Genomic DNA, 10,234 nt, shown 5'->3' with positions numbered 1-10,234 from the left:
TCCATGATGACTGTCAATATACTGGGGTTTTTTTTGCTGCACCTGGAAGTATAAGCTCTGCACTCTCTATAGCTCATGTTGGTATCACTTACCCTTCTTGCTAGGACTTCCCCTGCACTGCTTGCAATGCTCATGTCAGAGAAGCTCTAGGCAGTATGCACATCTTGTCTGCTTGTCTTCTGTAAACTGCCTGCATATTTCAAGGCATCCCCTGGGATGGAGAGCAAGCAGCTCCTCAGCAGGGTTGGAGTTTGTTCTCCTCTTGCTGGCTGTCAGGATGCCCCAGTGCTTTGTCCTCTATTCTGTTCACGCATAATGACACTGGAAAAATGCCAAGCAACTCATCTTTATCCCCATCTCCCAAGAAGCCCACTGGTTACATTTCTTGGACATTTATTTAACCAATATTTTCTCATCTGTTCGTACACCCACAGGCTGGGGTCCTATGTCTTGTGTTTGCATCATGCCAGAACCAAAAGAAAAGGAAAAATAATGACAGCTCTGTAAAAGCTGTGTAATTACTGTAATATTTGTGTTACTGGGAGCTATGTCAAGGATGGCCTTCTCCAAGGAGCTACAATTGGGCTGAAGTGAGGTTGTGTGGGAGGGTGAAATGGACAGGCAGACACCACTGAGCCCTGTCTTGGGGTTGTGGTGTGGATGGTGGGGAAGCCAGGGGATGCTCAGGTTAGGGTGAGGAGGGATCTGGTGAAGACAAACATTAGCAGTTCTTCCTGTGCAGGTTCCAACAGGGGCACAGCCACACCTGAAGAAATGATGGCTATCTAGACCTGGCCTTACTTCCCAGCCAGATAGCTCGCAGTAATGGTGGTTCAGTCCCTCCACCAAGAGCACAAAACTACGTAGAAGGTGATCTTGTCAACAAACCCCACACATTTTGTTCCCTAGCAGAGGCTGAGGAGTTTCTGTCCTAGAGGGAAATTGCAATGATTTGATCATTGTGCCTTCATGAATATCAGACATCTACAGAAATAGACTTTACAAAGCAGCATTTTTCCCCAAGGTATACTTTACACATGTTTTTAGGAGCTCTGTTAAACTTTAACAAAAATTATATCCTTACACTCTTGTGCCATTTGTTTATGTCACCTGTTAGGTTTAATCTTCAGGAATTACCTGGGAAGATGAATGGATGATCACAGTTTAATTTATTATGCCCTTTTAAATTTAGGCAGTTCTGAGTTTGGTAGTATTTTACTAGACTCTTACTTTTTAACCCTTATGTATAACCTCCCACCTGCTGGAGCATGGAACATGTTTTCCATGTTCCATTCCAACTCCTGTAGGCAGGATGTGACCAGAGGGGACACAGGATGGATAGGGTTGGGTTCCCAGCCACCTGCTGTCCTTGTGAGCCACTCTGTTTCTCTACTGCCATCATCAGCCCAGCTGCCCTGCAGAGCTCACAGCAGCAGCATCTGCCTCTCCTTGTGGGGCGTTTCCTCTGCTACCAGGAACACTGGCCCAAACAGTGTCCATTTTTTGTTACTCCTCCCTCAGCCCACATGAGCAACCATGATTTTCTCATCTTGCACTGCTCTACAGCTTCACATTGCTTCCAGATCTGTTATATAAATTGCATATACATTATATACACTAAATACAGGTCTAGGTCTACATGGTTTTAACTGATTGTAGCTGAATTGTTTATAGCAGTGGGATTCCAGTGCTGGGCCTGTGCTGCGTTTCTTATCACCCCTAATGCCTGTACTCCTCTACAATACTTGTCTCCACTTCTCAAGGCCACTGATACTGTATCAGTGATGTTTCCCTATGCTTCATCCTTACATTAAAGCCATAAATATCTCATCCTACACAGAATGGCAGCTTGTAACTACTAGCTGTAAAAACACCAGCTGTAACATCCAAGGATAAAAAAGTAAAACAAATTAGCAATTTACACCTGGCCAGTTAGAGATACTGCTGTCACAAATAAATTGAAGTAGTCAGAGCTTCAAGCGGGTCAGGAAAAGATTGGCCAGACCAGGTGTGCCAAACCTCAGCCCTGAGGTGCTACACATGTACTGCAAAGCCTGTGGCCTGTTACTGGCAGTGGCAGTGGCATCCTGCAGGATGACAAGGCTACATTCCCATCCCAGTGCCCTACACATGGTCCTTTGCTCTTCCAGCTGTGTACGGGCAGGCTAAGGGAACAAAGAGGAAATCCGATTCTGGCTATGGCCAGCAGCTTCACAGAGACACCAGGGCTCCAGTGCACCACATACACCAACATCCACAGAAATTTTCAGAAAAGAGTGCAGCTCCAACAGATCAAGCGCCAAGCATTCTAGGATGTGTATTGCTCATTGAGAAATGAGTAAAGCACTTGTAACTTGAATTTACTTTAAAATACTGGTCTAAATTGTGTTTTCATTGTAGTGCTTCCAGTCTTTGAGCAGAATGGACTTACTAATCTTATTGTCCTCACTCAGCTAGTCTGAAATACCTACTAATTTCACATTGCTCTCTTAATAGGATTCATATCTGTTGCATCTCTTTCAGTTTAATAATTTCAATTGACAAGCACAATTACTTTGTTATTTGGTTTCTTTATTGATTTCTCTGTACTGCTCTTGAAATGTTCAAGCTTCTTTTTTCTCAAAATGAGCAGCTAATAATAATCTTATACTATTAAAATTGGTATTTTTTATAATTTCACTTAAATGCAACAGTAAAGGCTACATTTCTCTGTCTTGACCAGTGCAGAATTTTGTTTTAGTAAACAAGAGGCTGGTGAGAACCATGGCATAGGATCTCATAAAGTTTATTCAAAACCCCTACATATACACTACAATTGCCTGCTAGCAATATATTACAATATAATAGTAATGTTACAACAAGATGAAAGGGCCTGGTTGTTGTTAACTGATATGGCTACTATCAATATGCTGGGGACTACCTGGTAAAAGGCGTGACATTTCTATGACATTTATGCTGTTCTTTCCAGGAGGTTTCAAGCATAACCATAGAACCACGGAATCATAAAACAGTTTGGTTCAAATGGGATCTTTAAAGGCCATCTAGTCTAACCCCTGCACTGAGCAGGGACATCTTCAAATAGATTGGTTTGCTTATAAATCACAGCTTGAATAAACAAAACTTTAAAAATCATAATGTTTTTATTTGCTTCTTGGTAAATGTTCTGCTACTTGTTTCTGAAAACATGCCTGTGGGATCAATGTCTCTCTTAGAGGAATTGGAGGAAGGTGAGTAAAAATGAAAACTGACACAGTTGCTGGAGTTCTGGTTTGCAAACAGGAATATCAGAAAGTCATATTTCAGAGGACAACTCAAAGTTAAAAGCAGCATATTACTTGAACTGAAATAAAGACTTTACTATCCAATAAGTAAGAAAATTTTACTTGGTGAAGAACTCTGCTGTTTTTTCCAGGGGAAACCGAATTTGTTCCAAAAGAGGATTTATCCCTGCCGCTCCACTTTGTTTTTCCCTTCTAGTAGCCGATCTACTCACAGATAGGAAAAGTCACATTAAACGAGTATTTGGTGTCATCTAGTGGTAACATTTGTTTCAGCAACTTTGTCAGCTGTACAGCGATGCAGAAATTCTGTTTGATTTTGGTCTTTTTTCCTAGTTGGTAAAAGAGAGAGATTATGGAAAATAAAAATCTGTATCACTTTAGGCTGATTGACTCTAGTGTGAATCTAGTGACTGATGCACTCTAAAATCAGAGTGAGTTTTTTTTCCCCCTGCAAATTCTTTCCTCTTTCTTCTAAAAGTAAGAGAATACTGACTTCATGGTTTTGATGGATGACTTTGCTGACACAGTTGCAGGACTGAATTATGATATCAAAAGTGCCTGAGAAGGTAAGTTTTAGCTTTCCTGACCCACTGTCATAGAAGGAGGGATTACTTTAATCATGTTCTTCAAAAAAGAGGTGGTCAGAGTGCAAAGTGCTGTGCTCATGAATTTTTTTAGTTTGGTGGGGATTTTCTTTTTATCTGCCCCGAACCCTCAGGTATTCCTGATGCTACAGGATGGACAGTGTTGCTGATTAACTATATAGCCATGAAAGTGACTGGATGGGAATTGGCATGTTTGACATAATCTGATCCAAATTAAAACCTGGCAGACAAAGATCAACATGAGCAAGTCAAACCAGCACCCTCAGTTAAATAGGTAGGTAGAAACAGCCCTTCCCTTCTGTGCAAGAGGAGCATCCTGGGGAAAAATAACTGGTAATTCTAGAGTAACTAAGCATGTTACTTCTCTAAAAGCACTGTGGCCTAAATAAGACTGACTTGTTCAAATTAGTTCAATGACAGATTCATTTTTGCAGTAGTAGGCTGCAGAACCAGATGAAAGGTCAGGCAAAACCAAGAATGGAAGATACATGAAAACAGAAAGCTTGTTTGTCTGACAACAGTTTTCCAAATTACATACGTACTAATGGATATCCCTAACTAAACACGCTTCCTGGCTTGCAGGTTGTGAGAACCGAGAGCAAACTCTTCAGAGATGCACCAAAAGGTTTGGTAGGTTACAAAAGAGAAAAATAAATCAGACTTTGGCTGCGGACAGAGCTCTGCAGAGGCTGAGAGAACAGATATGCCCACAGAAGGAGGCGCTGCTCCACCACTTTCCACACTTCACGGCGGCACCTGCAGTCACCCAGGGTCCTCAGCTGCTTGTCAGGATTTGGATCCAAATCTCTTGAGGTATCCTGAAATTACGCCTTTGACTAGTTTTCTGTGGTTTTTCCCTGGACCTTAGTGAAAGGTTTCTTCCGGACTATTTTTATAATTTTAAAGAACTGTTCTCATGTCTGTCTGATCTTCCAGAAGAAACAATCAGAGTGACTTGAATATGGAAAGATTGTTTAGCAGACAGGTTGTTGCTGTGAGAATTTTTTTTCCTTTCATAAGCCATTGTCAGAAGATAAAACAAGTTCCCTGGCAGAATCAATTTGTCAGGTAGAATTTAGACTATATATGCTGGACAATTACTTGACCCTTGACATGAGGAAGAGAAGAATTCTTAAAAAGAGAAAAAAATCTCAAGTGCTTTGTCCAATAGTATTCCCTTAAATGGCAGAGTCAGATACAGATGGTGAGGTAAAGTATTTATTTTTCAGTGGGTGCAAAAGAACCCCAAAGCAAATGGTTAAGCAACTATGCAAAGTGATCTATATCATGACATTGACACTTTTTAAAGAATCACTGGAATTCTGTCTGGAGCTCTTCCTTAAAATGGGTTTTTTAATCCTTAGGTGTCAAAGTGCTTTCTAAAAGGCCAGTGAATTTGTTTGTTGAACTGAGACTTAAACATATTGTGTCTTTCCCAAAAACTCAGAAATAATGTTGCTATTAAAATATTTCTCCCTTTGAAGGAGCTGTTTTTCTATGCTACTTCATTCTTCCTTTTTTTGGGTTTGTTTGTTTGTGTTTCTGTGTTTGTGTTCCTGAGTAGTTTAAGCTTTGAGTTCTTGTCAGAGATGCTACGACTCAGAGCAGAGTGATGGTATTTTGCTTTTATTCCCTTGCTTTATTGTTGTAGAAGGCAAACATATAAAAGGCAAAGAATCCCTGTATCAATCATTATGTTGACTGTGTATCTTCTTTCAGATATGTTGGTGAAGAGGTGTTGCGGGAACATTTCTTTCCCTGTGTTTTTAAACTTTTCATGTGCTTTGACTTAATGTTAAAAATCACGGGCTTTTAAAATGGATGAAAAATAGATCTCTGCTATCAATTTGGTTTCTCTTTCATGTACTAATCTATTAGTACAGCAAGAAAACCAGCAATATTTCTGCAACCTTTACTACCTAGCATCCCTGGGCTAGGAGATAGATAGGCAGGATAAATTTGAGAATAAATGTCCCATTTCTGTGTAATCACTGCCCAGCTCCCAGCATCAAACAATTGTGTCAGAGCTGAGGTTTTCATTTTACTCAGTAATTCCACTGCTGAGAAGGACGGAGATACACAGAGTACATGCTTACTTGTAAGGAGGGGATTTCAGACCCTGAAGTAGTTTGTTTGCTGGGAACCCAGAGTGCTCAAGTGGGTGATGATGTGAAAGAGGCCATTTGGTTGGCAGCGTCTGTAAGATGTAGAACATTGTAGAACATTGTGTCATCTGAGGATTACAGCCTGGAGGGTCTTGTCGTATGTCACTCTCATTGGACGCAGTGGCAGTGGCTATTTCTTGCACCTCTGAAAATCAGACTGGGAATCAGCAGGTCTGCAGCAGTAGGAACAGTTTGGAAGTTGTGTTTTATTTTTTGCATATCATGTGCTGGAATGACAATCATACGGATAAATTTTCCACTCTTAACTGGTGACATAGTTGGTAAATAACCATAAATGGAAGCGTAAGGCTTCCACAGTGTCTGTGAAGTAAGTTCCTGCTAAATCAGGCCTTGACAACACAGTGCTTACTTGGCAGTACAAACAGCTTGTTAAACAGAATATATCTATCTCCGTCACACAGTCCAGCAAGACTGGGGTGACTGCACACTTAATTTTACATAAAGTAAGATTACCTAACCTATTTTCAGTTTGAGAGAGAGAGTATCACTCACTTGAGAGTGGGCAAAACTATTTTAATAAACTTTCTGAGTCCTTTGGACTTTTTGGAGGATGTTCCTTTTATAAGGATTGCTGCCTCTGTTAGGTTAATGACTGATGATTGTTCTGGTTCCTTCTCTCAAACCTTCTTTTCCTTCCTGTTTCTCCTGATTAGATGGATAGTAACAGGCAATTTTATGAGTCAGACCTGACTTACACAACAATCGTAAGTTGCTGGCATAGCAGTAAATCAGTTATCAGTTATGAGAAATATGTTTTCAGGGAATTTTTCCCGTTTGGGCTTTGTAAATCAATTTGCATGTAAGTTTGTGTGAAAATGTTCCTTAAAACAATCACCCTGTTTCATAGTAATTACAAACTTGCAGCTGTAGTGAAGTATAGCCTTTCAGGGGATTAAGTAAAATTTCCGGAAAAGAACTCAATGGATATCCATGAGTTCATAAATACTTCATCTCAATAAAACTCTGCAACAAGGGAACTAATTTTCCTATAAGAATATAAAATACATTTTCTCTGCCTTTTCTAACCTAATAGAAATGCTCACTGGAAAAGCTTTAATTTCTGAACTGAAAGACAAGACAGATAAAGTCAGTCAAAATATCCACCAATTTTTCAATTTTAATTTCTCTTTTAATTTCTTTTAACTTCTAAGTAATTTACATTTTGAAACAAAATCATTGCAAGTTTTAAAAAAGAAGTAGAAAATGCCCCACTTGGAAACACTGGGGTTTAAAAGTAGTTTTGTTCTTATTACATAATAACGCAAATGAAAATATAGAAATTTATTTATAAAAATAAAACGATATATTAATTGAATTGCAATTTTTGAGTGGTTTAAATAAACTGTCATTGTATTTTCAGAACTTTTTTGTTTCAATAGCTCAAGTTAAAAACTTACAGTAAGTGCATGCTATTCCTCATATGATAACTGCACCACAAGAGGAACTGGAGTATCCAGCTCAGTGAGGATAAGAATTTGAACTGCAAAATATGCCACCATGGGGAATGGCTGAATTAATTTCGAGTATCCACATTTCTATCTGGAACATATATTGCATGAAACAACTGTAAAAATGTGTTTCCATCTAAAACTCAGGTATTATACTAGTGATGAATTGTGAACTTAAAGGCAAAACTTGCTTAGTTTATTGGCAATTGGTTCAATTCCCCTGCAACATTTGTAAGCTGATACAAAATATTTTTCCTTGACAGAAAGAAGTGTCATGTCCGTGGCAATTTCCTGTACGTTGGCATAAAATCAGAACTGGGCTGGGCTTCTACAATTTACCTTCAGGAAAATCCGTCAGTATTTTCTGCCGTCTTGCAGAGGGGACACTTCAGGTCACCAGGTCAACTGAATTAGAAGTAATTGTGTGGCTATAAAGGGCTTCTGTTGCAATGGCACAGACTTCTTTCCTTCAAGCCCACACAGGCAACAACCCAATTCCCAGCTCAGTGCATGAAAAAACTGGGTCTAAAATGACAAAGGTACTAGTACAATGCTGGTAAAAAAACGATGGGCAACCACAACAATACAGCTCTTAAAGTAATTAACACTGCCATATTGTCACAAGACGAATTGTGGTGAACATTTTAAGGCTCAGGAGTTAAAAAGCTTTAAGAATCGAGTAAGAAACCAACTACAGGGTGAAAATGTTCCTGTACTGGATTGCATATGTCAAACCAAGTTTCTAAAATTGGCATTCAGAAAGCTAATTGTTTTAGTTGGAAACCGAACAAATTTAACTTTCACTCCTGTCACTCCGTTAAGCTGGTTTTTATTTTAACAACCTTTTAAAAACTCACTCGCAACACAGTTTGGTAATACTAAGAATAAATTTAGCTGTTGTTTCCCAAGGAGACATTCCAGACTTTTAATATCACCCCAAACTGATAATTATTCATTCTTTGAAGATACACAGCAGTGATCAGTTAATGCTCTGCAGCATTGGCCATTTACAGAGATCTCCACTTCTCAATGACATCTGCTGAGAACAGGACTGTATTGCTATAAAACAGAAATCGAAGCATTTACCCATGGATAAATGTATCCACATAATGCTAATCTGGGTGCTGGAAAACTGAAGAACTGAACTAAAAAAAGGCAAAAAATTGTTCCTTTTCTTCAGCTTTTGTACTAAAACGTTCAGGCTCTCTGCATTAATTTCCTCATCCTTTGCACTCCTCCTGTGAAGGCTGGCATTTTATTTTTTAAAACAAAACCTGAGGTCTCCCTGAAATAGCATGACTTTACAACATAGTTTTACAAAGTATTACAAGAATCATAATGAAAGAGAGGTTACATAAACTTTTGGATGGACTTACCTAAAGCAGAGCTTGAGTTTGAACTAAAAATTTTACAGTGCTCATTACATTTCTGGTAATGCCTTTGTCAAGGCAATGCTTGAAAAGACTTTAAAGTACATTTTTTCATTACTGTACATAAATTACATAGGTGGAGACAAGCAATTCTGGGAAATTGTCATTGATTGCCCATCTTAAAATATATATTCTGAGAATGTCAGTGTTTGCAGAGGTTTAAAATTGATTCAAATTAATATATTTTTTTCTAAATGCTCAACACATTCCCTCTATCCATATGAAAAATGCAGTCAATTCTTTATTTCAAAGAACACTTCTTCTTACTTTGGTCATGCGTTTTCCTTTATTGGGATCTCATCTGTTCTAATGCTTTCCACCTTTGCAGCTGTTTCCTTGTAGAGCCCTTGCTCTGGTAGATACCAGTTATCTGATTTTATTTCAGCTTTCACTAAGGCATACTAGTGCAATGTCATGATTTCATTGCTGGCAGTGCCCAAAATTATTTAATATACAGTGGCATCATTAAAATTGTGCTTTGTTTATACTAGGTATATGAGAACTGGCGTTTCCACAGGGCAGATTTTTCCCTTTTGCTGCTTAAGATGCATTCTGAATCAGTATAGGAAGCCACAATCATGACTACAGGCTAGGAGGTCTAATGAAAGAAATGAGATTACTGTCCTCCTGTGTGTTCTCTGGCCCTCTGCTGCAGTATATGGTCCACTATAAAGGTATTCTGCCAACAGAGCTAGAATTCCTGTATCTGCTTAAATGGCTTACTTTGTTTAAACTAAACGGTTGGGCATTGCCTGCCGTAGCATGTAGCATGTTTTAATGTGATGGCAGCTGTCCCTGCCAAAGAAATGTACGTGTAGAAAATTATGTCTTAAACCAGTCACACTCTATCTGCTATGAACCACCAAAAAGCCAGCAGAAATAGGGCTCAAAACCATGACTGAGTTCCTCTGGTTACTGTTCAGCAGGTGACTCTCACTGACTCTTAATGAACTGCTGAATGAACTCCCAGCCTCTGTAGAAGACAAAAACATTTCAACCCATGTTTGCCTGGCCATCTCCTGTCATTGCAGCAAACACGTGTCTTTGTTGAACCATAACACTCCACCTGGCTTCTGAGTGGTGTTTGAGCAAACTCTTTCACAGAAATGAGAAAAATGCCTTAAAAAACTATATTTGCCTACTCAGATGCAGGTCTGCAGGGATTTCCTAAGCACAAGAATAGCATCGAGGTTACATGACTATTTTTCCCAGCTCTCCTACCAAGAGAGTTGTCCTGACAAAAAACAATGCTGTGTGGGCCCAGTGTGAAAAGAGCATTTGGAT

The sequence above is a fragment of the Melospiza melodia genome, chromosome Z (genome assembly GCF_035770615.1).
Source record: "Melospiza melodia melodia isolate bMelMel2 chromosome Z, bMelMel2.pri, whole genome shotgun sequence".
NCBI lineage: Eukaryota > Metazoa > Chordata > Aves > Passeriformes > Passerellidae > Melospiza > Melospiza melodia.
The sequence above is the reverse complement of the archived record's forward strand: the minus strand, read 5'-3'. Positions refer to the sequence as shown.